Here is a 22,852-nt window from a genome sequence, read left to right on the forward strand (position 1 = left end):
AAAAAGTCCAAACTAGCCCGAGCTGCCACGAGTGGCCGGCAGGCCACATTTGTGGCCGACAAAGTTTTCTGGTGGCCGGCAGGTGGCCGGTGATTTTTCCTAGTGGCCGGTAGATGGCCGGTTGCTCTTAGTTAGGTCTTGGTGCTGTTCTGTGCTTCTGTTTCCTGAGTAGTGTATGGAAGGTTCTGTTTTGGGAGCTTGCATCTGCGTTCTGGTGTGTGAATGTGTCCCACTTGCCGCTATGAACGAGGTATATCCTTTTTGAGCATGTTGCAATGCCTCCGAGAGGTAAATCGGAGGTTGCCACTGAATATCGTTTTTATTTGTTTTGTCAAATTATATCTTTGTCTCTTCTATTGCATAGAACATGCATTTTCATATACATTTATATCACATTCGTGCTTTGCATCGCTCATGATTCATGCACAGAATTTGTACTCGTATATGCTTTCTAGTATTGCATAGAATATGCTTTTAGTAGCCACATCTGTTAGTTTTCTATCACTGTGGTGATTTGTAATCTTGTTCACTTTGTGCATCTATCGCACTTGTTCATTTTGTGCATCTATCGCGCACATTCAGTCCTCTGTGTTTTATCTTAGGACGCGTGAAACACAAGCCTTAGCAATTTCTCTTGTATCTCAAGACGCGTGAAATGCAACCTTGAGGGGGTTTGATCTCGGGACGCGTGAAGCGCAATCCTGAGCGATTTTTCTTGTATCTCAGGATGCGTGAAGCCCGTCCCTGGGCGTGTTTTATCTTGGGACACTTGAAATGCGAGCCTGAGTACTTTTTTTTTTTTATCTCGGGACACGTGAAACACGAGCCTGAACAATTTCTTTTATATCTCAAGACGCGTGAAATGAGACCTTGAGCGGGTTTTATCTTGGGACGCAAGAAGCACAAGCCTAAGCAGTTTCTTTTGTATATCAGGATGCGTGAAATGAGACCTTGAGTGGGTTTGATCTCGGGAAGCGTAAAACATAACCTTGAGCGGGTTTGATCTCAGGATGCGTGAAACACGAGCCCGAGCGGTTTCTTTTTTATTTTAGGACACGTGAAATGTGACCTTGAGCAGGTTTGATCTCAAGACGCATGAAGCGCGAGCCCGAGCAGTTTCTTTTGTATCTCAGGATGCGTGAAGCGCGGCCCTAGGCATGTTTTATCTTAGGACACGTGAAATGCGACCCTGAACGATTTTTCTTTTATCTCGAGACGCGTGAAACATGAGCCCGAGCGATTTTTTTTATATCTCAGGACGCGTGAAACGCGACCTTGAGCGGTTTTCATCTCAAGATGCGTGAAGTGCGAGCTTAAGTGATTTCTTTTGCATCTCAGGATGCGTGAAGTGCGGCCTTGGATGTGTTTTATCTCGGGATACGTAAAATGTGAGCCTGAGCGATTTCTCTTGCATCTCAGAACATGTGAAGCACAGCCTTGGGCTTGTTTTATCTCGGGATATGTGAAACGCTAGCCTGATCAGTTTTTCTTATATCTCAGGATGCGTAAAGCGAGGCCCTGGGCGGGTTTTATCTTGGGATATGTGAAACACAAGCCCGAGCATTTTTTCTATCTCAGGACGCGTGAAGCACGACCCTAGGTGTGTTTTATCTTGGGACGCATAAAGCGCGAGCTCGAGCGGTTTGTCTTGTATTTTAGGACGCGTGAAGCGCGGCCCTGGGCGTGTATTATCTCGGGACGCATGAAGTGCGAGCCCGAGCCATTTCTCTTATGTCTCGGGACGCGTGAAACGCAAGCCCGAGCGATTTTCCTTCTATCTCAAGATGCGTGAATCGCGACCCTGGATGGTTTTCATCTCGAGATGCGTGAACCGCGACCTCAAGTGGTTTTCATTTCTCAGTTTCTCAGGATGCATAAAACGCAATCCTGAGCGGTGTTTTCTTTCCTCGTCTCACGTTTTGGCAAGGTTAGAGTATGTTTTAGATCTTTTTGCGTGGAGCATGTGTTGGTTTTAGCCTTGAAGCTGCTCATTCATAAGTTATTATCTTGTTATTGCTTATTGCATCTATTATTGCTTATTGCATCATCTTGCATGATCATGATTTTTCAAAATAGCCAGCTACGCGAAGCGTGTGAGTCCAGCTTCAAAGTATTTTTGTGCATATCATTTGCATCTCACCCCGGAACTATGCTGGTTTGATTCCTTGCAAATGGATACGTAGGTAGCTTGCGAGCGCAACAATTTGATTTATGTCTTGATTGTTTTCCTAAGTCTTACGGCCTTGTTAAAATGGGCCGTCTTCGGGCTTTGACATTCACTCACGTCATTTCATGACTTTGAGTTCTGTCAAAAAGGGACAACTGTAGACACCCCATTTTTACTGCCCTTACGACTTGAACGTCACCACTTGTACACCCAATGATGAATGTGTTTATGCTTGTTAAGTGCTCAAAGTCCTCAGCGGGATGCCACAACTTTGAGCCTTCAAACCCTACACACCTGTTACTTTTTTTTTGGGGGACCAAAACCAGAGTATTTCAAGCCTGTAATCTCTTGTAGCTTGCCGGCCCCATCTATTGGCTACTGGCCACTACTTCTGGTTGCCTGTCGACCAGCTTTAGTGGCCTACCGGCCACAAGTGTGTTTTGTAGATATTTTTCTACCAGCTGTGCTAGCTGTTGGTACAGATGCATGCACCTTCTTACACGTGTATGTATTGATATTTCTGAGGGAGTTGTATGGTTTTCTATATATAGGAGGCCTCCCCTTCCATTTTTAAGGTTGGAATTTTTAGAGCAATAGTTCTCTTTCTCTCTTGTGCAATTTCTTAGCTTTTTGCAAACTTTTGCCTGTACACTCTAAACCAAACCTTACCATCTTTGAGCTGAGGTACGTTTGAGCCTAGTTTGAGCTTTTGAGGGTGTGTAAGCCTTGATTTTTTGCCTAGAATTGGTTCTCCTCTACAAAAGGTATAAAGCTTTGTTTTTCTTCTTACTGTAATCACTCTTTTTCTTATTGTTTTCCCACTATTTTTGGGTTGTATAAACTCTGTATTTTTTGGTTGAAACTTGTGGTTTAAGGCCAATAAGGGTTGAGGGGTGGTTCACCCTTCTTTACACCTTACTTTCAAGGTCTTTACCCTTGTGTTTTCCACCGTTACACTCTTTTTTTGAGCATTTAGACACTGATTTTCAGAGTTATTTCAGTGGCTAAAGTGTTGTTTTAAAGTTCAAAATTGTAGGGGTTAGCCCCCCCTCCTTGTGTCTTGCTTACTAGCCTAGCAAATTCTATGTTTTAGCTTATTAGTTTAGCTATTTTTGTCTTAATTCCAGCATGTTTTAGGACTTATTTAGCACTGTTTTAGGATTATTTTTAGGTGTTCATTGCATTTGAGTCTTGTATTGCATGCTTGTAGTGCAATTGTCATCATAGGATTGGTGGTTTAGGCCTTAGCCACCATCCTATTTGAGTTGATAGCATTTATTTCATGCTTTCCTTACTTGTGATTACCTTTAATCACCTCTGCAACCCTCTTTCTTTCTTGGATTTTGCTTTGCTTTAAGAGTTGTTTCAAACCTATTGTTCTTTTAAGCTTGAGATTGATGATGTCATGCTTAATGGTTTAATCCCTTTTAGGGGTTCATTATCAATGGCGTGACATCTCTCTCATGCCTTAAGCCAACTCTTGGTTTGACACTTCTCTTCTTTAGGGAACTTAAACTCACTTTTGGACTTAATTGATTAAAGAATTGAAAGGTAACTAAAATGGAGTAATAAAATTGGTGACTAAAAATGGGGCAAGATAATAATTTGGTTTGGGTTCAATCGGACATTAATTGAACCCTTAAGTCTTGAGTCGTTTCATACTCATAAGTGATGCAAATGGCTCAAGATTTATTGTCAACTACTTCCCTTGATCATTCATGATAGGGATGTGGTTTTGAGAGTCTTGTTTTGTTGCATTCATTGAACTTGCACACTTTTGGTTCATAAGCCATCATGCAATGAAATTGCATCTGTTGATGGTTTGTGAATCAAATTTTCTCACTCCTTTGAGCTGCTGTTTAATGATAAGGAAGGGTGAGTTTTGCAAACAACCCTTGAGAATACCCTACTCTTGATCTGTTTGCTATCTGTTGCAGCAGGAAGAACCAGGCAATAGTGGCCGGTAGGCCACCATTTGTGGACGGCAGGCCATCACTTCTAGCCTGCTGGCCACCTGTGCAAAATCTAGCAGTGTACTTTTGAAGTAGAACATAATTGGTCTTGAGGTGGAAAACAATGTAAGTGTTTTACTGTGTAACAGAGGTATCTGGCAGCAAAACAGTGGCCTTCTTCAGGTAGACACGCATTCATGCATGAACCCTCCCTCGATCCTCGGGATTCGTGAAGTGATGTTAATATTAATGTTATACTTGAAGTAGTGGCTTTGTAATAGCTAATTCGTTTTGCATTGTAATTATTTAATTAGCTAGAGTAGTTAACTAATTATTTTATTCGGTTTGTAATAATTAGTTAAGTAGTTTAGCTACATTATTCATTTTGGTTTGTAATAGTTAATTAATTAGCTTAGCTTAATTAGTTAGCTAGTTTATTCATTCGGACCCTCTTGTGTGAGGGCGCAATGTTGTAATAATGTGTATGTCTTCCAACCCCACGTCTTTCTCCTTTTTATTTAACTGCTTATGATGGTTAGTTTAGGGCATCATGTTTCTTTTAACATAATCCATGATTTGTATCCACTTGTATTGCATGCACCGAGGCTCGGTACATCATTCTAACTTGCATTGTCGTTTAAATACTTCTTTGAAAAAGGTGTTTAAACTGCATGCTATCAAATTGATTCATATGCCATATTAGTAGTCGAGCCTAGTAATTGCATATCGCATGCGTTGCATTAATCATGTTACATTAGTTAGAGCATACATTTTTCTAACTCTTTTCTTTTGGCTTGCCTTGGAGTGCTCGGTAAGCATTTTATTATTTTAGCATAATTGCATAAGTGCGATTGTTGCCATGTCTAGCATGCTTGCCATAAGGCTAAGTGCTTAAATGATAAATTGCTTAAATGCCTGTGGATAAAGGCTAATTGCTTTAATTGGAATAATTTGAGTAATGTTCATATGCAACCACTTTTCAAGTGGCACATATTCGAAATAATTTGCAAAACAAAACATGAGATCAAATGTTCCAATTCTTGCAAATTAGTCTATACTTGTGTGTGTATGCATCACATAGTAATGCTAGCCTAATAATCAGAACAAGAGCATATAATGTAAATAAGATTCACATCATTATTAGTAGAGGTTGATCTTTGATCGGGCGAGCGGGGTTGCTCAATTCATGACCTTCCCCTCTCGTACCTAAGTTCCCGAGCCGAGACAATCTTGGTGATGACGAGCACGTGGCCTTTGGCGCGAGTCATGGGTTTTCTAAATTTCCCAAAAACATTTAGGTGGTAACTCTGTATCTAGCAAAACAGTCTACTTTTGGCTTTTTTTATTCAAAATTGATTTTCCAAAAGATTTGCTAGATTTGGACTCTTTGGTGTTTATCTATTTCACATTGCACTTGTGAGATCAGATTTAGAACTGCAGGAGTCTGACACTGTAGGGCTTGTTCGTCTTCCAAAAGGAGCATGAAAGGTCAAGCTGCACAACTGTATCTGCATTTTGTTTGTTTGCCCGAGTCTTACGGCCTTGTCAAAATGGGTTGTCTTCGGGATTTGATATTCACTCACGTCATTTCATGACTTCGAGTTCTTCCAAAGAGGGGCAACTATAGACACCACATTTTTTACCGCCCTTACGACTTGCACACCTAATAATGAATGTATATGCTTGTCAAGTGCTCGAAAGTCCTCAGCGGAATGCCACAACTCTGAGCCTCAAAACCCTAGAAACCTTGTGCCTTATTTTTGCACCAAAACTGCAGCCTTTCAAACCTGAAAAACCTGGGACCTACAGGCCCATTTTTGTGGGCTGCCGACCACCCTTGTGCCTTGCTAGCCAAGTGTGTGGCCTGCTGGCTACAAGGGTGTTTTGCATATATTTTATCACAACTGTGCTAGTTATTTGCACAGTTGCTTACATCTATTCCCACATGTATGGATGGGTGTTTCTGAGGGAGTGTGATGTTTTTCTATAAATAGAGGACCTCCCCTTTCATTTTTGAGGGTTAGAAAAATTAGGGAAAAAATTAATTTTCTTTCTCTACAATTCTCTCTCTCTTTCTTGAAATTTCTTGAGCTTTTGCCTATACACTTTTAACCAAACCTTGACATCTTTGAGTTGAGGTACTTTTTAGCCTACTTTGAGCTCTTGAGGGTGTGCATGTGTTGAATTATTGCTTAAAAGTACTCTTCTCTTCAAGAGGTATAAGACTTTGCTTGTTTCATCGCTTTGGTTGCTTCTTTTCCTACTGTCTTTCTACTGTTTTTGGGCTGTATAAACTCTGTATTTTTGGATTGAAAACTATGGTGAAAGGACTTAAAGGGTGGAGGGGTGGTTCACCCTTCTTTTCACCTTGCTTCTCTAGCTTTTACCCTTGTGTTTCCGACCTTTACAATATCATTTTTTGAGCTTTTAAATACTAAATTTTAGAGCTTTTTTAGTGGCTAAAATGATGTTTTGAAGTCCAAAAATTGAGGGGGTAGCCTCTCCTCCTTGTGTCTTGTTTACTAGCTTACATAGCTCTATGTTTTGGCTCATTATTCTAACTATTTTTTTCTTAATTCTAGCATGTTTTAGGACTTATTTAGCACTGTTTTAGGATTGTTTTTGGTTGATCATTGCATTTGAGCCTTGATTGTATGCTTGTAGTGTAATTTTCCTCATAGGCTTGGTGGTTTAGGCCTTAGCCACCATCCTATTTGAGTTGATAGCATTTTTTTTATGGCTTTCCATACTTGTTTCACCCCTAATCACTTCCGCAACCTCCCTCCTTTCTTAGCTTTTGCTTTGTTTTGAAAGTTGGTTCAAGCTAGTTGCTTGCTTAAAGCATGAGATTGAGATCTTGTGCTTAATGGTTTAATCCCTTTAGGGGTTCATTACCAACGGCATGACACTTCTCTCATGCCTAAAACAACTCTTGGCCGACATGAGGGGGTTATCGCATTTAATGCCGTGGGAGCCTCATTAATGGCTGATGTGGGGTGCAATAACTCTGTAGGATCTTTGTCTGCTTACGTAGCTGGTTCCCTGCTTGACACGTGTTTGGGTGCCATTGGTTCCTGGTTCAATATTGGGTCCTCAATGGTGTTGGGCTTTAGTACTTGAATAGTGAATTGGGCTCTAAGTGATGGGCCAAAACCTTTTATGGGCCCACTGTAGACACCCCATTTTTGACCGACCTCAAGACTCAGACGTCACCGATTGAGCGCTTGGTGATGTTGCATATTGTGCTCGTTCAGAAGTTTCAGAGTCGCGGCCGTGAGCCCTGCCTCCGAACTTCCGAACCCTCTTCTGTGTCTTGCCTCGGTTTGCGAACCAAACTCGATTTTCTCTGTTTCTTTTCCTGAGGGGAGGGAGAGGTCCCGTAGACCATCTCTCAACGGCCATGGGCTACATTTTGTGGCCGTAGGCCATTTTGCCCATTTCGGAGCCCGATTTTTGGTTTTTCGGGACCGTTGGCCGTGTGCCTTGGTTCGGGACCGCTTAACCATCTCCATTTGCTCTGATTTTTGGCATACATCTTGTTTGCTCCCTTTTGAGGGACACTGAGGTCTGAGAGACCCACTTCGTGGTCGAATGCCACTTTCGGTGCTTAACAGGCAGTTTTCGGGGCCCCGAACTGCGTGTTCTAGCCCCTGAGCATTCGTTTTGCATCGGTTTTCGTTCATTTTTGGCAGGTACCTCTGTTTTATTACCAGGAAGGCCGTAGAAGGGTGGGAGGCTAGCAATTGTTTCAGCAACCATTTATATTCCTCCGGCGCCCTCCGACGCCCGTTTTTCTCATTTCCAAGCCAATGTTGAACAACCTTGGGCCATTTTCTTGAACTTTTAACCACATATTTGTGTTGTACACACATGGGAGGACACCAAAAGTTGGTGGCCGGCCAGTAATTCCACCTGACCCTTTTGAACCCTCCTTAAAAATGGCTTGTTCTCTCTCCTGTTTTACAGTTGACAATTTTGAACCACAGGGTTGTGTTGAGGGCACCTGGGAGGACACCTATCTGTGGTGGCCGGCCACTAAATCTTTTTGACCTTTTTGACCCCTAGCCGGCCGGCCATGGGAGGTGGCCGGCCGGCCACCTGCAGCTCCAAAAACTGGCCGGCCTCTCTCCTCAGAGTGAGTACTTTACAGCTGTATATCTGTTTTCCCCCAAAAATATTTGTATCCGGGGGACAGCTTTTGGGGGAAAACTTGGTCCTTTTCCCCCACCTTTTCCTCTCCATTTCTCCCTCCTCCTTGGTCCATATAACTGGCCTCCAGCATTGGTCCAAGGGGTTGGGAAAATTTGCCTTGAAGCTTGCATATACACATCTCCCTCCATCTCTCTCTTTCAAGCAAAAACATCCAAGTTCTATCACCTTTCCTTCACCACCACCTAGCATCACCACCACCACTCCATTTCCAGCAGCTAGGAGGCATCACTTCTCAAGCCAAGAAGCAACCAAAGACTTGTTTTCAAGGGTAAGTGCCATTTCCCCATTTTTTGGCTCATTCTTGTATCATTTCTTAGCCACACATGCTTGCTGTTTTGAGCTCCGGCCCTAACTGAGAGTGGCATTATTTTGAGCTCTTTTTCACTTTTTCTTAAGGGCCTGTCACTGTTTGAGGCCCTCTTGATGCACTTTCTTCATTATCCCTCTTGTATGCTATAATCTTGCATAGTATTTTTGGCCTATGTATGATCTGTTTTGGAGCATGATGTAAACTGTAGATAGGCTTATTTTGAGCCCTTCTTCAACATTGAAGAAGGGCTCATCATTGTTTGGGACCTCCATGTGCCACTTGTCATTATACCCCTCTTTGGTCCCCATTTTTGCATGATTTATTAGCCTATTGTGCTTCTATTTTTGGGTGATTTTCAGAACTTAAAAAAGTCTTATTTTTGCCTCCTCTTCATGTTTTATTGAGGTATTTCACTGTTTGAGACATCCTTTATATACTTTGTGTTATACCTCTCTTTTTGGCCATATTTTTGCATAATATTTTTGGCTTGTATGAATACTGTTTTGGGCCCGTCCATCAACTGTAAAATGCCATGTTTTGGACCCCTCTTCAACTTTGTTGAAGGGCCATTTTGTGTTTGAGGCCAGCAACCTTCACTTGCTTCTTTGTCCATCTTTTGGCCCATTTCTTGCATGAGAGCTTAGCCATACCTGTGTTTGTTTTTGGGCTATTTTCAGAACTGTAAAAGATCATGTTTTGGGCCCCTCTTCAACTTTGTTGAAGGGCCCTAATCTGTTTGGGGACAGCAGCTGTGAGTTGCTTCTTTATCTCGCATTTAGGGCCATTTTTGCATGCTGGTTTTGCCCTATCTCTGTTTGCTATTTGGCCATGCTTTGAACTGTAAAAATGCTTATTTTGGGGCTTCCTTGCTTTTGTATTTTCATTCCATGTACCAATTATGCATGCTTTGTATATCTGTAAGCCATTTCATGTACCTAGTCTTGCATTTCGGGAGAAATTCCATGCATCGGGTGTCATTTCGCCTTGTTTTGGGGCTATTTCCCCCCTCATTTTGCGACTGATTTTGCATATTTGCATATCATATTCCATGTCTTTGCCATGTCTCATTAGAGTGGCATTTCGGTGCCTGAGGGTCGGTCCTCGGTTTGCGTGCACGCGTGCACGCATTTCGAGTCATCTTGTTTTCATCTAATGGCCTCCTATGTGAGTATGGCTGAGGCTCTCTCATGTGGATTTAAGCCCATTATTGCATTGCGTATGCCATTTCATCCATAGCATTGTGTATGCTCGGTTGTATATCACCTCGTGCAGCGTGTATGTCATTCCATGACATTGTGTATGTTAGGATTGTATCTTAGTTGCATTTCATGCATGTCATGCATATTGCATCGTGTTCGGGATAGGAGTTAGCCTGGGCACGGGAAACGAGGTGCGTTTCGTACTCCGAGTGACGGAACGTGTCTCAATTCCCCAGTCACCGACACTCCGGATCATCCATGATGGAGTTAGGTCTTGTTGTGTTTTCATGTGCATTCATTTCATATTAATTGTGCAATTCGACTCCCCGGCCATCATGCATCAAGATGCGTGATTGGTGGCACGAGGATCGAGACATGCATACATTTGTGAAAATACATTGCTATGCCCCTTTCCTGCTCTCTGTTGCAGCAAATCAAGAATCAGCGGTCTTCCGAGGCTTGGCACGTATTTCAAAAACCGGTGCAAACAGAGGCTAATTGGGGGATCGTCATGGATTTCGGCGCAAAGGCAACCCGGGCATGCATCTTTCATCAGAAGCAAGGCAGTCCCTGGCTTGCACGCCAGTTTTACAGCTTTCTTAGTTAATTTGTTAATTAATTAGGAATTTGTACATTATTTGGACTATATTATTTGGACTGTAATATTCTTTTATTTGGGACTGTATATTTATTTGGACCCTCTGTGCGAGGGCATAATTGTAATAAGTGTGCGTGAGTGTGATGTATGTCTTCCAACCCCACGTCTTTCTCCCTTTTATTTACCTTCTTATGATGGTTAGATTAGGGCATATTTCAATTAGCATACAGTATGACAGCATGTTTGCATCATTCATCTGTTTTGCATGCACTGGGCTCGGCGCATCATACTAACTGCATTTGTATTTCAATTTCAAAGTTGAATACATGTTAGCTGTAGCATTTCACATGCCATGTTTAGAATAGTCGAGCCTGCTATAGTTGCATTTTCGCATGTGTTTCATTAGGCATTTCTGTACACTTAGGATCATGCATGATTTCTAATGTACTTTCTGTTTCAGCTTGGAGTACTCGGTGAGTTTTTATGCTTTAGCATCCTTGCATGCGTGTGAGTGATTGCCATGATAGCATGCTTGCCATGAGGCTATTTGCTTATGTGATATAAACTGCCTGAATGCCTGTGGGTGAAGGTTGGGTTATTTGGATTGGAACAAATCATCAACTGTGAGTTTTAAGCCCACTAGATAGTGGCAAAACCATCTTTTCTAAGCCCACCCGAGGATGGCAAAATCTGCATTTTAAGCCTACTTGCGAGTAGCAAACCATCTTTCAAAAACAAACATGAAATGTTTTGTTCCAATTCAGGCGACTCAGTCTATACTTGTATGCTGTGCGCATCACATAGTAACCTAGGCTAATAACCGGAATAAGAACATACAATGTTTTCAAAAATGGATATCATGGTTAGTAGAGGCCGGTCTCTGACCGGGCGAGCGGGGGTGCTCACGAAGTGACCTTCCCCAATCGTACCCAAGTTCCCGAGCCGAGGCAACTTTGGTGATGACGGACACGTGGCCTTTGGCACCGAGTCAGGGTTTCCTAAATTTCCCCAAAAAATAAAATATTTAGGTGGCGACTCTGTATCTGGCAAAGCAGTCCATGTTTGGCACTTCTTTCAAAAATCTGTTTTCTCAAAACGATTTGCCGGATTTGGACTCTTTGGTTCAGACTTAGAACCGTGACAATTTGAGAGTCCTGAGCTGTAGTAACCCCAAATGAACAGAACGGGACTCACCCTCCCGGGAGCGTTCGGGGACGTCTACAGTTTCTGGCGACTCTGCTGGGGATTTAGAGAACTTGACTCGAACTCGTGATATCTATTTTTTACTACACTTGTGTGTCTCTTTGCATTGCATTTGCATTGGTGCGCCTAGGACACCGTGTTTGCCATCTGCTATTCCTGCACGGTTTGCCGGAGGCTTGTCTTGTCAAGGCATGACCATAAGGCGGACCGGTTGTGGGCTCTGCCAGTATGGGAACACAAACCCCGATTTTACCGGGGCACCCTTTTTGACCATTCGACCTAGTGCATATTCGGATCCATAGTGACCATTCCAAACTAGGACAGGTTGCTTACCCGTTAATAGGTTGTTTGAAACCGCTGCGTGCGTAGTGAAACCCTAGCTCCTGACAAAATAGGACAGGGAAACCCTACCCCAACATAGGGGTGTTTTGGCTCTCACTTATCTGTTATGTGCTTTAGAGTGCGTCTCTACAGGAATGCATGTATCAGTGTATGAGTTTGGGCATCAGGCCTGCGGGCGTCAGTTCAGTATTTTGGGCATCAGGCCTGCGGGCATCAGTCAGTATTTGAGAATCAGTTATCTGCGGGTATCAGAGATTCAGTTTGGGGACAGTGGTACAGGGATAATAATCAGTGTTTGAGGACAGTGTGTATTCAGCTTATCGACTGTGTGTTGTTATGCCCGGCTGTGTGTCATGCATTTACTTTACGCTGTTATGCTGTCCGTTTATCTGTTTATTTATTTCCTTATTGCTTTATTTATCTTTTTACTAGGGGCAGTTCTAGCACAATTGCTTCAAACCCAGCAGATACCCCCCAAGCACTTTGGACAAGAGGTCATCGGCTCAATCGATCTGAGGATCTGGTTGACGGACAGCCAGTGCTCCATTCTCTACCACCAGTTGTCAGAAGAAGGCAGAGAAAGCGCAGTGTATCTGAACAGAGATCACCAGAACAGTGGTTTCCCCCATCAGTGGACAGTCGGATTGAGATCCCCATTGTTGCTATAGAGATAGATCTGCCAGTAGTTCAGATAGATCAAAACAGTATGACGGCACCAACAGGAGTTGAGGAGATGATATGCCAAATGCAAGATACCATGCGGGCCATGCAGCAGGATGCCATTCGCCGAGATGAGTTCGCCAAGCAACAGGCCAAGATCATGGCCCAGCAGGCCGAGCTAATTACCAGACTGCAACAGCAGAATGCGGCAACTGCTTCACATCAAGTCCCTCCTCCGCCAGGGGCTCCATTGCCCGAGCAGACACCTACTGTTCAGAACGCTCCACCAAACACCTAGAATATCGTGCCGAATATCCAGAACCTGCAAGAGGACACGAACCTCCCAACGGAGCCAGCTCCGCCCCCGCTTCCGCCACAACTGTCCAAGACCCATACACCCAATCACCCGAACTCTCCCTTTGAGTTTGAGATTGACCATACAGCTCTGAAATTGAGCAAGCTTGAGAAGCTCTTCAAGAAATCGCAAGGGGTGAAGGCTATTCTGGATATCGAGAACGGATATACCGATGTGGCCGTGACATTGCCCAATAGGTTCAAGATGCCACAAATTGACCGTTTTGACGGGTCCGGCGACCCCATGGTCCATCTTCGGCTATTCTCAGACATCCTGCGGCCAATGGGCTTAACTAGACCCCAGAAGCTTTCACTATTTGGCCGGACCCTGTCGGGCGTAGCCGCCATCTGGTATGCAAAATTGGAGGATGATGTCAAACGGAGTTGGGATGAAATGGCTGAAGCCTTTGTCGCGCAATACTCTTATAACACTCAGATTGCGATTACAACTCGTGATCTCGAGACGACAAGGCAGGAGCCCAAGGAAACTTTCTCAGATTTTGTAACCCGATGGAGGGCAAAGGCGTCGATGATGACCTTGAGGCCCACCGATAAAGATCAAATCCGAATGATTGTGCGCAATCTCCAACCAAAGTTGATGCAGAGAATGATTGTACTCCCCTTTCCCACCTTCTCAGATTTGCACGAAATGGGGGTACAAACTGAGGATGCGATAAAACAGGGTCTGATCGACCAAGGTAGGGAGCAACCCAGGAGGACATTCAACCTAAACAACAATGCGGGCCCGAGTGGCGCTGCGACTGCAAGAGCTTCAGAGGTGAGCATGGTCACCACCATTCCCCCTCCCCTTCCAAGGCCCATGGCGGCCACACCCTTCTCCGGTGCATCCGGAAGTAATAACCAAGCCTCTAAATATCCACCCAGAGGCCAAAGAACCTTCACACCCTTATATATGCCCCTGTCCAAAGCTCTAGGGGTATTGATCAGGAAAAAGCATTTGAAACCCCTGGAGCCGAAGCCACTACCGAATCCACCCCCTCCCTCTCATGACCCAACAAAATACTGCGCGTATCACCAACAACACGGTCACGACACCGACCGTTGTTACAGATTGCATCACGAGATCCAGGATCTTATTGACAAGCAGGAGATTGCGCCTCCCGACAAACCCAATGTCACAACCAATCCTCTCCCACCACATAACCAAGCTCCCCCTCCCAATAGAATCAATTTTATCCAAACTGGGGTCGCATCTTATGATCCTAGTATCTATATCACCCCATCCCACCTACCCAAGTCGGAGGTGTTCCTCTCCGACTGCACTGACTTCTTGTGCATGTTGGACATCTCCACAACCTAACCAGAGCCAACGGTGGTGACCATCAAAGATGGGGCAGGGCAGAATTCAGGAAAGGATGGGATTGTTGAGGCCAAGATTGAACAGAGTTTCGCTGGGGGAGCCTACAATCCGAGCGAGTACATCCTATCAACAAGCCAGATTGGGTTGGGTATAGAATTGCTAGAGACGGGAGAACTGTGTGTAATCCAGGGAGATGGATTCAGGCAAGGGGCAGATGATCTGGCAGCCATAGAGGAGGACTTTGCCAACCTGCAATTTTTCGATGACCAGGAACCGGGGGATTCGTCAATCAACTGGTTTGACTATGAGGAATCGGCAGAGGCCACTGGATGGCTCGAGGACCAACCGGATGTAGTGGGGGAATCCCAACCAGAACAGGGCCCGGCAGGGGCAAGAGTATCAGCTGTGGCCGGAAGGGCCGGAAGTCAAGTTATATCGCCGGAGAGCGCCGGTGCTAAGAATTCCGCTCGAGACTTGGGCATTATGGATACGGGAATTGTTAAACAACCAGCTGTACTGATGCAGCTGGAACGAGAAAGGTTTGAGGATGCCAAGAGAATTAGGAAAGCTAAGGGCCCTGAGGGGACTGAGAGTGCTGTGTGCACGAAGATAGAGAATGCTGTGAGCATGTGGATGGAGAGTACTGCGAGCGCAATTGAACCGGAGCCAGACAGGTGTCTGTTGGCTGCCGACGGAATATGGTGGGAAGACGACGACTTATGTCTGGCCCACACGGACGAAGACTGGGGAAGTAATCAACCGGATGACACTTGGTACCTCGATGAGGTGGATCACATGACGAGAAGCGGGCGGAACTTCAAGCCCCCGCACCTAGACCAACCCGAGGCATCCGGGAAGGATAGAGAGGCGGAGAAACAGAAAGAGAAACAGATTGAAGAGGAAGTTGTGCTGAGACAGCTAAAGAAGATACAAGCAGACATCTCCATCTGGGGACTGCTTATGGCATCGCGAGTACATAGGCAAGCTGTCCTATCTGCTATGGACAAGTCCAAACTCTCCATCGATACTGCACCAGAGCAGCTGGTTGGGTTGGTTTTCCCGGGAGGAGGTTCCCCGGCATTGACCTTTTCAGACAAGAAACTACCGCCTGAGGGCATAAATCACAACAAACCCCTCTACATTTCCGTGGAATGTAGAGACAAGTGGATACCGGTGGTACTTGTCGATACCGGGTCCGCTATTAATGTCTGCCCAGCCAGAACAGCATATGCAATCGGGATGAAACCCACGAATTTTGTGCCAACTACGCAGGTAGTCAGAGCCTACGACAACACTAGCAGGGAAGTGATGGGGACTGTCAAGATCCAGACCCAGGTTGGTCTAGGACAACACAACATTGAATTCCATGTCTTGAACGTTCCCGCAACCTTTAACCTACTCTTGGGGCGACCGTGGTTGCACCAGGTCAAGGCAATCTCTTCCACTTTGCATCAGATGCTGAAGTACCCTCACGGGAAGGGGGTAGCAATTGTTTTTGGGAATTCATCAATCCATCCACCACCGGAAGTGTCCACACCAGTATTAGAAATCGAGCACGGCACTGAGGATGTGTTCTTATCCGGGTTCACTTTGGCTGAGGCTCGAGTGGTACAGAATATTATGGCTGTGAATGAGGGGATGTACGTCAGTGCTCAATCTGTCTACCTCATGAACAAGCAACAACACATCCCCGAAATGGAATTGGGAAGGAGCGGCCGGAAGGGCGTCTCAGCGTTGGCCGAAGTGCCACACAACCCTCACACCTTTGGACTGGGTTATCTGCCCACCAAAGAGGACTGGGTAAGGAAGGGAAAGGAAATGGCCGGAAGAGCCAGAGCTAAGCAGGCTGGGAAGCCTTTCGAACTGATGCATAGGCCCATCTAGGGTACCCTGAATGGACGCTTCGTCCGAGAGGGGGAAGATTTTCCATTTTGCGGCTTCCCAGAACCATGGCTGAACGCGGAAAGGAAGCGCGTGCCTGGTTTCGAGATCTTCTTTGACCTGCAACTACCCGGGGATGACGTTGCCGAAGAGCAGACAGACCCATCAACTGAGGTTGAACAGAGTAAGAAAGTGCAGTCCGAGGACACCGAACTTGAGATGGGGGTAGCGCTGGCAAGTCTACTCTCAGATCCTTCGATCGACCAAATATGCTTGGGGGATAACTCCTCGGTTTCCATGATTGGGAATGAAACGGCTGCAGGCCTTCCAGCGACTATTTTGGATGCATCTATCGCACCCTCTCTCACTTGGCAATATGAAGAAGGGTTCTTGTCCAGCAGCACCGGGTCAGGTAGTGAGCCGGAATCTGATTCCACCGAGTCCTGTGAGTCGGAATCAGGTTCCAGCTCGACTAAGTCTGAGTCTGGTAATCCTGGGGGTGATAACCCGGATGCCACAGTTATGTCCAGGTCGTCTTTCTCTTTTTCATTTGAGTCTGATGTAACCGAAATTTCGGACGATTTGGATGAGCTTAATGAGAATCAAGTGACTGTGGTTTCTGAGTACATCTCTGTGCCCTTAATTTATTGCATAAATTCAGACTTTCAAAATTTTGATAAAAACAACGAGGACGAAATTCCTCCGGTTTTGCAACGTTTAATTGAGCAGGAACAGGAGAGATTTGTCAAACCTTTAACTGATGAAATCATTACCGTAAACATTGGTACTGAGGAGGACCCGCGGCTGGTCCAGATCAGGTCCACGCTGTCTTCGGAAGAACGCGAGCGCTTAGTCGCTTTACTAAAAGATTTCAAAGATGTTTTCGCGTGGTCCTATGAAGACATGCCTGGGGTCAATCCTGAGATTGTACAGCACCGGATCCCCCTTGACCCTGAGGCCCGACCTGTCAAACAGAAACTCAGAAGGATCCGCCCCGACTGAGCTCTCAAGATTAAGGAAGAGGTCACCAAGCAGATCGACGCAGGCTTCCTGCTGGTATCCGAATACCCGACTTGGTTGGCCAACATCGTTCCAGTGCCGAAGAAGGATGGCAGGATCCAGGTATGCGTAGATTTCAGGGATTTGAACAGAGCTAGTCCGAAGGACGACTTTCCCTTACCGCATATAGATGAGTTGGTGGATTTTACGGCAGGGCATGCTTTACTTTCGTTCATGGATGGCTTCTCAGGGTACAATCAAATAGTGATGGCACCAGAAGACAGAGAAAAGACTGCATTCACCACCCCGTGGGGGACACACTGCTATAGGGTAATGCCGTTTGGGTTGAAGAATGCCAGAGCTACTTATCAACGGGCCGCGACCACAATATTGCACGACATGATCCACAAAGAGGTTGAGGTGTACGTGGACGACATGATTGTCAAGTCCAAGGAAAGAGAGGGCCACTACACCGCCTTGCAAAAGTTTTTTCAAAGGATCAGAGAATTTCGGTTGCGGCTAAATCCTCAGAAATGTACTTTCGGTGTCACAGCGGGAAAAATGCTGGGGTTTCTGATTACACAAAGGGGCATCGAGGTCGACCCTTCAAAGATTAAGGCCATCTTAATAATGCCACCACCAAGGACTGAAAAGGAGGTGCGAGGCTTTTTGGGTAAAGTGCAATTCATAAGACAGTTTATCTTAAAATTAATCTTGACTTGTGAACCACTTTTTGGTCTCCTAAAGAAAGGCAAGAAATTCCAATGGGACGGCCGATGCCAAGCTGCTTTTGAACAGATCAAAGAATACTTGCAGAATCCGCCTGTGTTGTCGCCGCCAGAGCCGGGGAAACCATTGATATTGTACCTCTCAGTGACTGAGACCACAATGGGCTGCATGCTCGCACAAGAATCAGAAGATAAGGTGGAGAGGGCCATCTACTATCTGAGCAAGAAAATGCTAGATTATGAGACCCGCTACACTCCGCTTGAGAAGGCTTTCTTAGCTTTGGTATGGGCTACCAGGAAGCTGCGACAGTACCTGTTAGCTCACTCCGTAATGTTGGTTTCACGACTGGATCCTATCAAATATCTTTTCAAAAAATCGGCACTTACGGGTAGGCTAGCTTGTTGGCTGCTGTTGCTCTCCGAATTCGATCTGAAATATGTAACACGCAAGTCAGTCAAAGGAAGAGCAGTGGCAGAGTTCTTGGCCGACCATCCAGTGGAAGGAGGTGAAGCAGTTGAGTACTTATTCCCAAATGAAGCCATTTTGCACATCGACGACGAGTATTGGACGATGTACTTTGACGGAGCGTCAAATCAGTACGGGTATGGGATAGAGGTGTTGCTGATAGCACCCGACAATTCCCGTATCCCTCTAGCCTTCAAACTCCAGTTCAAAGTCTCGAACAACGAAGCAGAGTATGAGGCGTGCATTGCCGGCCTAGAAGCGGCCCTGGAACTAGGGGCAAGACGGTTGGACGTCATCGGGGATTCAAACCTTGTTGTATCTCAAGCAAATGGAGACTGGAAAGTCAAGGAAGAAAAGATGATGATGTACCACCAGACCTTGGATTTGCTAATCCCTCGGTTTGAGAAGCTAAACTTTGCTCATCTTCCAAGAGAGAACAACAGGTTCGCAGATTCTTTAGCAACTCTATCTTCCATGATAGACATCCCGTTTGGAATCCGGATGCGTCCAGTCGTCATTGACCAGAAATTTGTGCCAGCCTATGAGTCGATCGCCACTATAGATGAGGTTCAGAATGAAAACCCCTGGTATTATGACATTTGGAATTTCTTGGAAAATGAAGTATACCCGCCAGGGGTAAATGCCAAGGATAAAAGGGCAATCAGAAGAATCGCCGTTCAGTTCATCATCTGTGGGGGTAAGCTGTATAAGAGAGGCCACCTGGGAATGCACAAGCTGTGTGTAGAAGCCGAGGAATCAAAGCGCCTGATGGAGGCCATCCATGGAGGAGAATGTGGTGCACACATGAACGGGGTAATGCTGGCACGGAAAATCCTCAGACAGGGTTACTACTGGTCCACCATGGAGGAGGATTGTATTAGTTTTGTTCGGCGATGCCACAAGTGTCAGATTCATGCAAACCGCATGAACATCCCGCCGTCGAAGCTGTACAACATGACTTCGCCATGGCCATTTTCAGTCTGGGGAATTGATGTGATCGGGGCTGTCACTCCAAAGGGGTCGAATGGGTATGAGTTCATCCTGGTTGCAATAGATTATTTCACGAAGTGGGTCGAGGCCCAATCATATGCGGTGTTGAAAGCATCACACGTTGCAAAGTTTATCAGAAACAACATCATTTGTCGCTATGGGGTCCCAAACGAGATAATTTCAGATAATGGTTCCCACTTCAAGAATGAAGTGATAGACTTGTTGGAAAAATACAACGTGGATTTTCATAAGTCATCTACATACCGGCCGCAGACCAACGGAGCGGTCGAGGCCGCCAACAAGAATATCAAACGCATACTGCAGAAGATGGTGGAAACCTACTGGGATTGGCTAGATAAGCTGCCATTTGCTCTGTGGGGCTACAGGACTTCAATCAGAACTTCTACCGGAGCGACTCCGTATTCATTAGTTTATGGGATGGAGGCCGTTCTACCTATTGAGATTGAGGTTCCGTCGTTACGAGTATTGGCTGAGTGTCAAATAGCCGAAGCAGATTGGCAGCAGAGCAGGTTTGAGGAACTCATGCTTTTTGATGAAAGAAGACTGAAAGCACTGTACCATGTTCAAGGCTATCAGCGCAGAATTGCCCGAGCTTTCAACAAGAAAGTTAAGTCCAGGAATCTAAAGGAAGGAGATTTGGTACTCAAGGACAACCGAGCTCCCATCCATGACCCAAGGGGCAAGTTCAAACCCAATTGGACTGGTCCCTACATCATCAAAGCTATCTGGTCCGGTGGAGCTGTGGTTCTGATGGATCTAGATGGCTTGGAGTTCTCACAACCGATCAATATGGACAAGTTGAAGAAATATTACCCTTGAGAGGCTCGCTAGGCCGAAAACCCGAAGGGGCGACCTAGGCAAAAGTCAGAGCACAAAAAATTAGAAAATATAAAAACTGAGCTTGCAAGGTTGAAAACCCGCAAAGGGCGACCTTGGCAAAAGTTAGAGCGTAAAAGGAGAGTGAAAATACCCGAGTGAACCAAAGCCTGAACTACGTAAGGCTTGATTCCCATCTTCGGGATACGTAGGCAGCTTCACCTTGAAGTTCAGCCATAAACTTTTCCCCGATCAACTTTGTCCATTTTGACCATCTCAGTCATCTTTATCCATCAGCATTTATCGCAATCTCCGGTACAGTGCTATTCAGACTAGAGGCAACTTTCCATTGCCATGCAGTGCCGCGGTACTCTTCAAACTAGGGGCAACTTTCCAGTTGCAGGGATCTGGGGTTGTGCATCTCTGTGACAGATCTTAGGCGTGTCCGGTTCTGATCCATATCGAAAATGGTTTTGAAAAGTTTTAGTAAAAGTTGACTTTGTTCAAATTAATCTCTTTACAACTAAGACCATTTTTGGATCAAAGCGGAAAATTTTCAGTACCACAATCTTCAATTTCATTGATTTCAAAAACAGAGTTCTCTTGCTCTTGCATACAATCGAAGTTGCTTTTTATTACATTCATAAAGAAAACTTGAAAGTACTAATAAAGCAATAAATCTGGGGCATAGTCGAGTCAAGCATTCCTGCGCCCTCTCCCAGAACTGGTCGAAGCCTCTGACGCCAAGCTAGGCCCAACCTGTGCCTCCTCGTTGAGCCAATCTAAGCACTCGTCAGACAAAGTGCAACTGAAAGTAGGAGCAGGGGCCAGGAGCTCTCTAGTCCCCCATGCTGTGGCATATCGGGCAAGTTGTGCGCCTCGGACCGAGAAAGCAACCGGATACTCAATCCCCTCTGGTGGGCAAATCTGATCATGACCGAACTGGCGCAGGAACCGGAACGGGAAGTAAAATACACAGTGGGTGAGACCAACCAACTGGATCCCGATCAGCCGAGACATGCTATAGCTCATTGCCGGGAGATTGAGCCAAGAGTAACGCCAAGCAATGCGATCTGCAGACAAAATGCACATCCAGTCAAACCACCACCTTTCATCAAGGGCATCAACTAGACGTTGTCGAAAGAAATAGCCTCGCGCTGAGTAGGCCGGGCAAGAGTCCACGACCTGTAATTTGTCCATTAACCACACCTGGAGAGGGACGAAAAATGAGAGAATGAAGAATAGAGAGATGTACGATGAGAGAAAAGTAAGACAAGGGTTTTATGAGAAAAATCGAGCCTGAGGGCCGAGTGATGTGAGCAAATACACATGTAAGATTGGGTGGGAAATATTACCTGCAGCAGCAGTGGACTCTCGGCAAATCTAGTCGTCTCCCGGCGATGAAAAGCATCCAAGCCCATCAGCGTCTCGGCCAGGGTCATGGCGATGCAACTCTTCACTTCCCTCAAGCCTTGGGCAACTTCGACCAGGCAAATGCTAGCTCCGCCGAAGCCCGAGGAAAGCAGAAAGTGAGACAACAAGCACAAGCAAATGGCGTGTTGTCGGAAACCTTGCCAATAATGGTTGCTACGGTCACCGGCGTCAGAAAAGCGATGGATCAAGCCAAGGATGTCCAGTTCCCCATTGCAGATCAGAGATCGAGAATCGTGCGCAGTGAGTCCGCACATCCGCCCCAAGGCCTGGGCGTGACCGAAGCGAAACTGGGGCAAGATCTCTTCTTGGCCTTCAGATTCCATCAAAACTTGAAAATCTTCAAGAGTCGGACATACCTCTTGCCCGCCGAAGCTAAAGACATGCGTCACCGGGTTCCAAAACCTCACCGCGGCATGGAGGAAAAGAAGGTGCAACGGAGTGCGACTCAGCGTGAACAGTGCATTCAAGCCGAAACTCCGGAAGTTCAACTTTTCGGAACCGTCTAGAGAAGCGATCCAAGCTGTGAGCTTTTCAACAAGAAACGCCTCCATTTCTGATGCAAAACTGAGGTGAATTGAATGAACCATGGAGCTGGGGCTTTTAAAGAGAGAAAAACACTATTCAGGAGGACACATGTCAAAAATTGGGCGGCTGCAGGGATAAGTGGCCGGCCGGCCACCTTTTCTGGCAGGCCGGCCATTTCCTTTTTCAAAACTAGCCGGCCACCTCTCCCTCTCCATAAAATTGGCCGGCCGGCTCCCAAAGGTGGCCGGCCATGCTCCAATGTATCTCCTTGGCCCTGTTTTACCCTCCGAAGGAAAGTTTCAAGCATTTTCATGCAACGAGAGAGTCAAAGGCCTTCATTTCCCTCTGTTTCGGATGCGTTCCAGTGCCTAGATCGTCCGGAGTACACTTTGTGTTGTTGAGTTTTGTTTATCGAGTTATTGTTTTGATCATCGAGTTGTCGTTTTGCTTATCGAGTTGTTTGTCGAGCTGTCGTGTTTCGTGTTTTTGAGTCATTGCTCTCTATTTAAGCAATCTTTGTTTAAGTCTTGTTTATTTGCGTTGTCAACACTATTGTATTTTGCTTATCGAGTTGTAAACTTGCTAAGATTCTGTTATATATTAGAAAGTTAGGTTGTTGCGTCGGTTCACTACCTGACTGGGCAGAATACACAATGCATGTTTCCATTCAATTT

The sequence above is a fragment of the Camellia sinensis genome, chromosome 4 (assembly GCF_055761805.1).
Source record: "Camellia sinensis isolate YWXY chromosome 4, ASM5576180v1, whole genome shotgun sequence".
Lineage (NCBI taxonomy): Eukaryota > Viridiplantae > Streptophyta > Magnoliopsida > Ericales > Theaceae > Camellia > Camellia sinensis.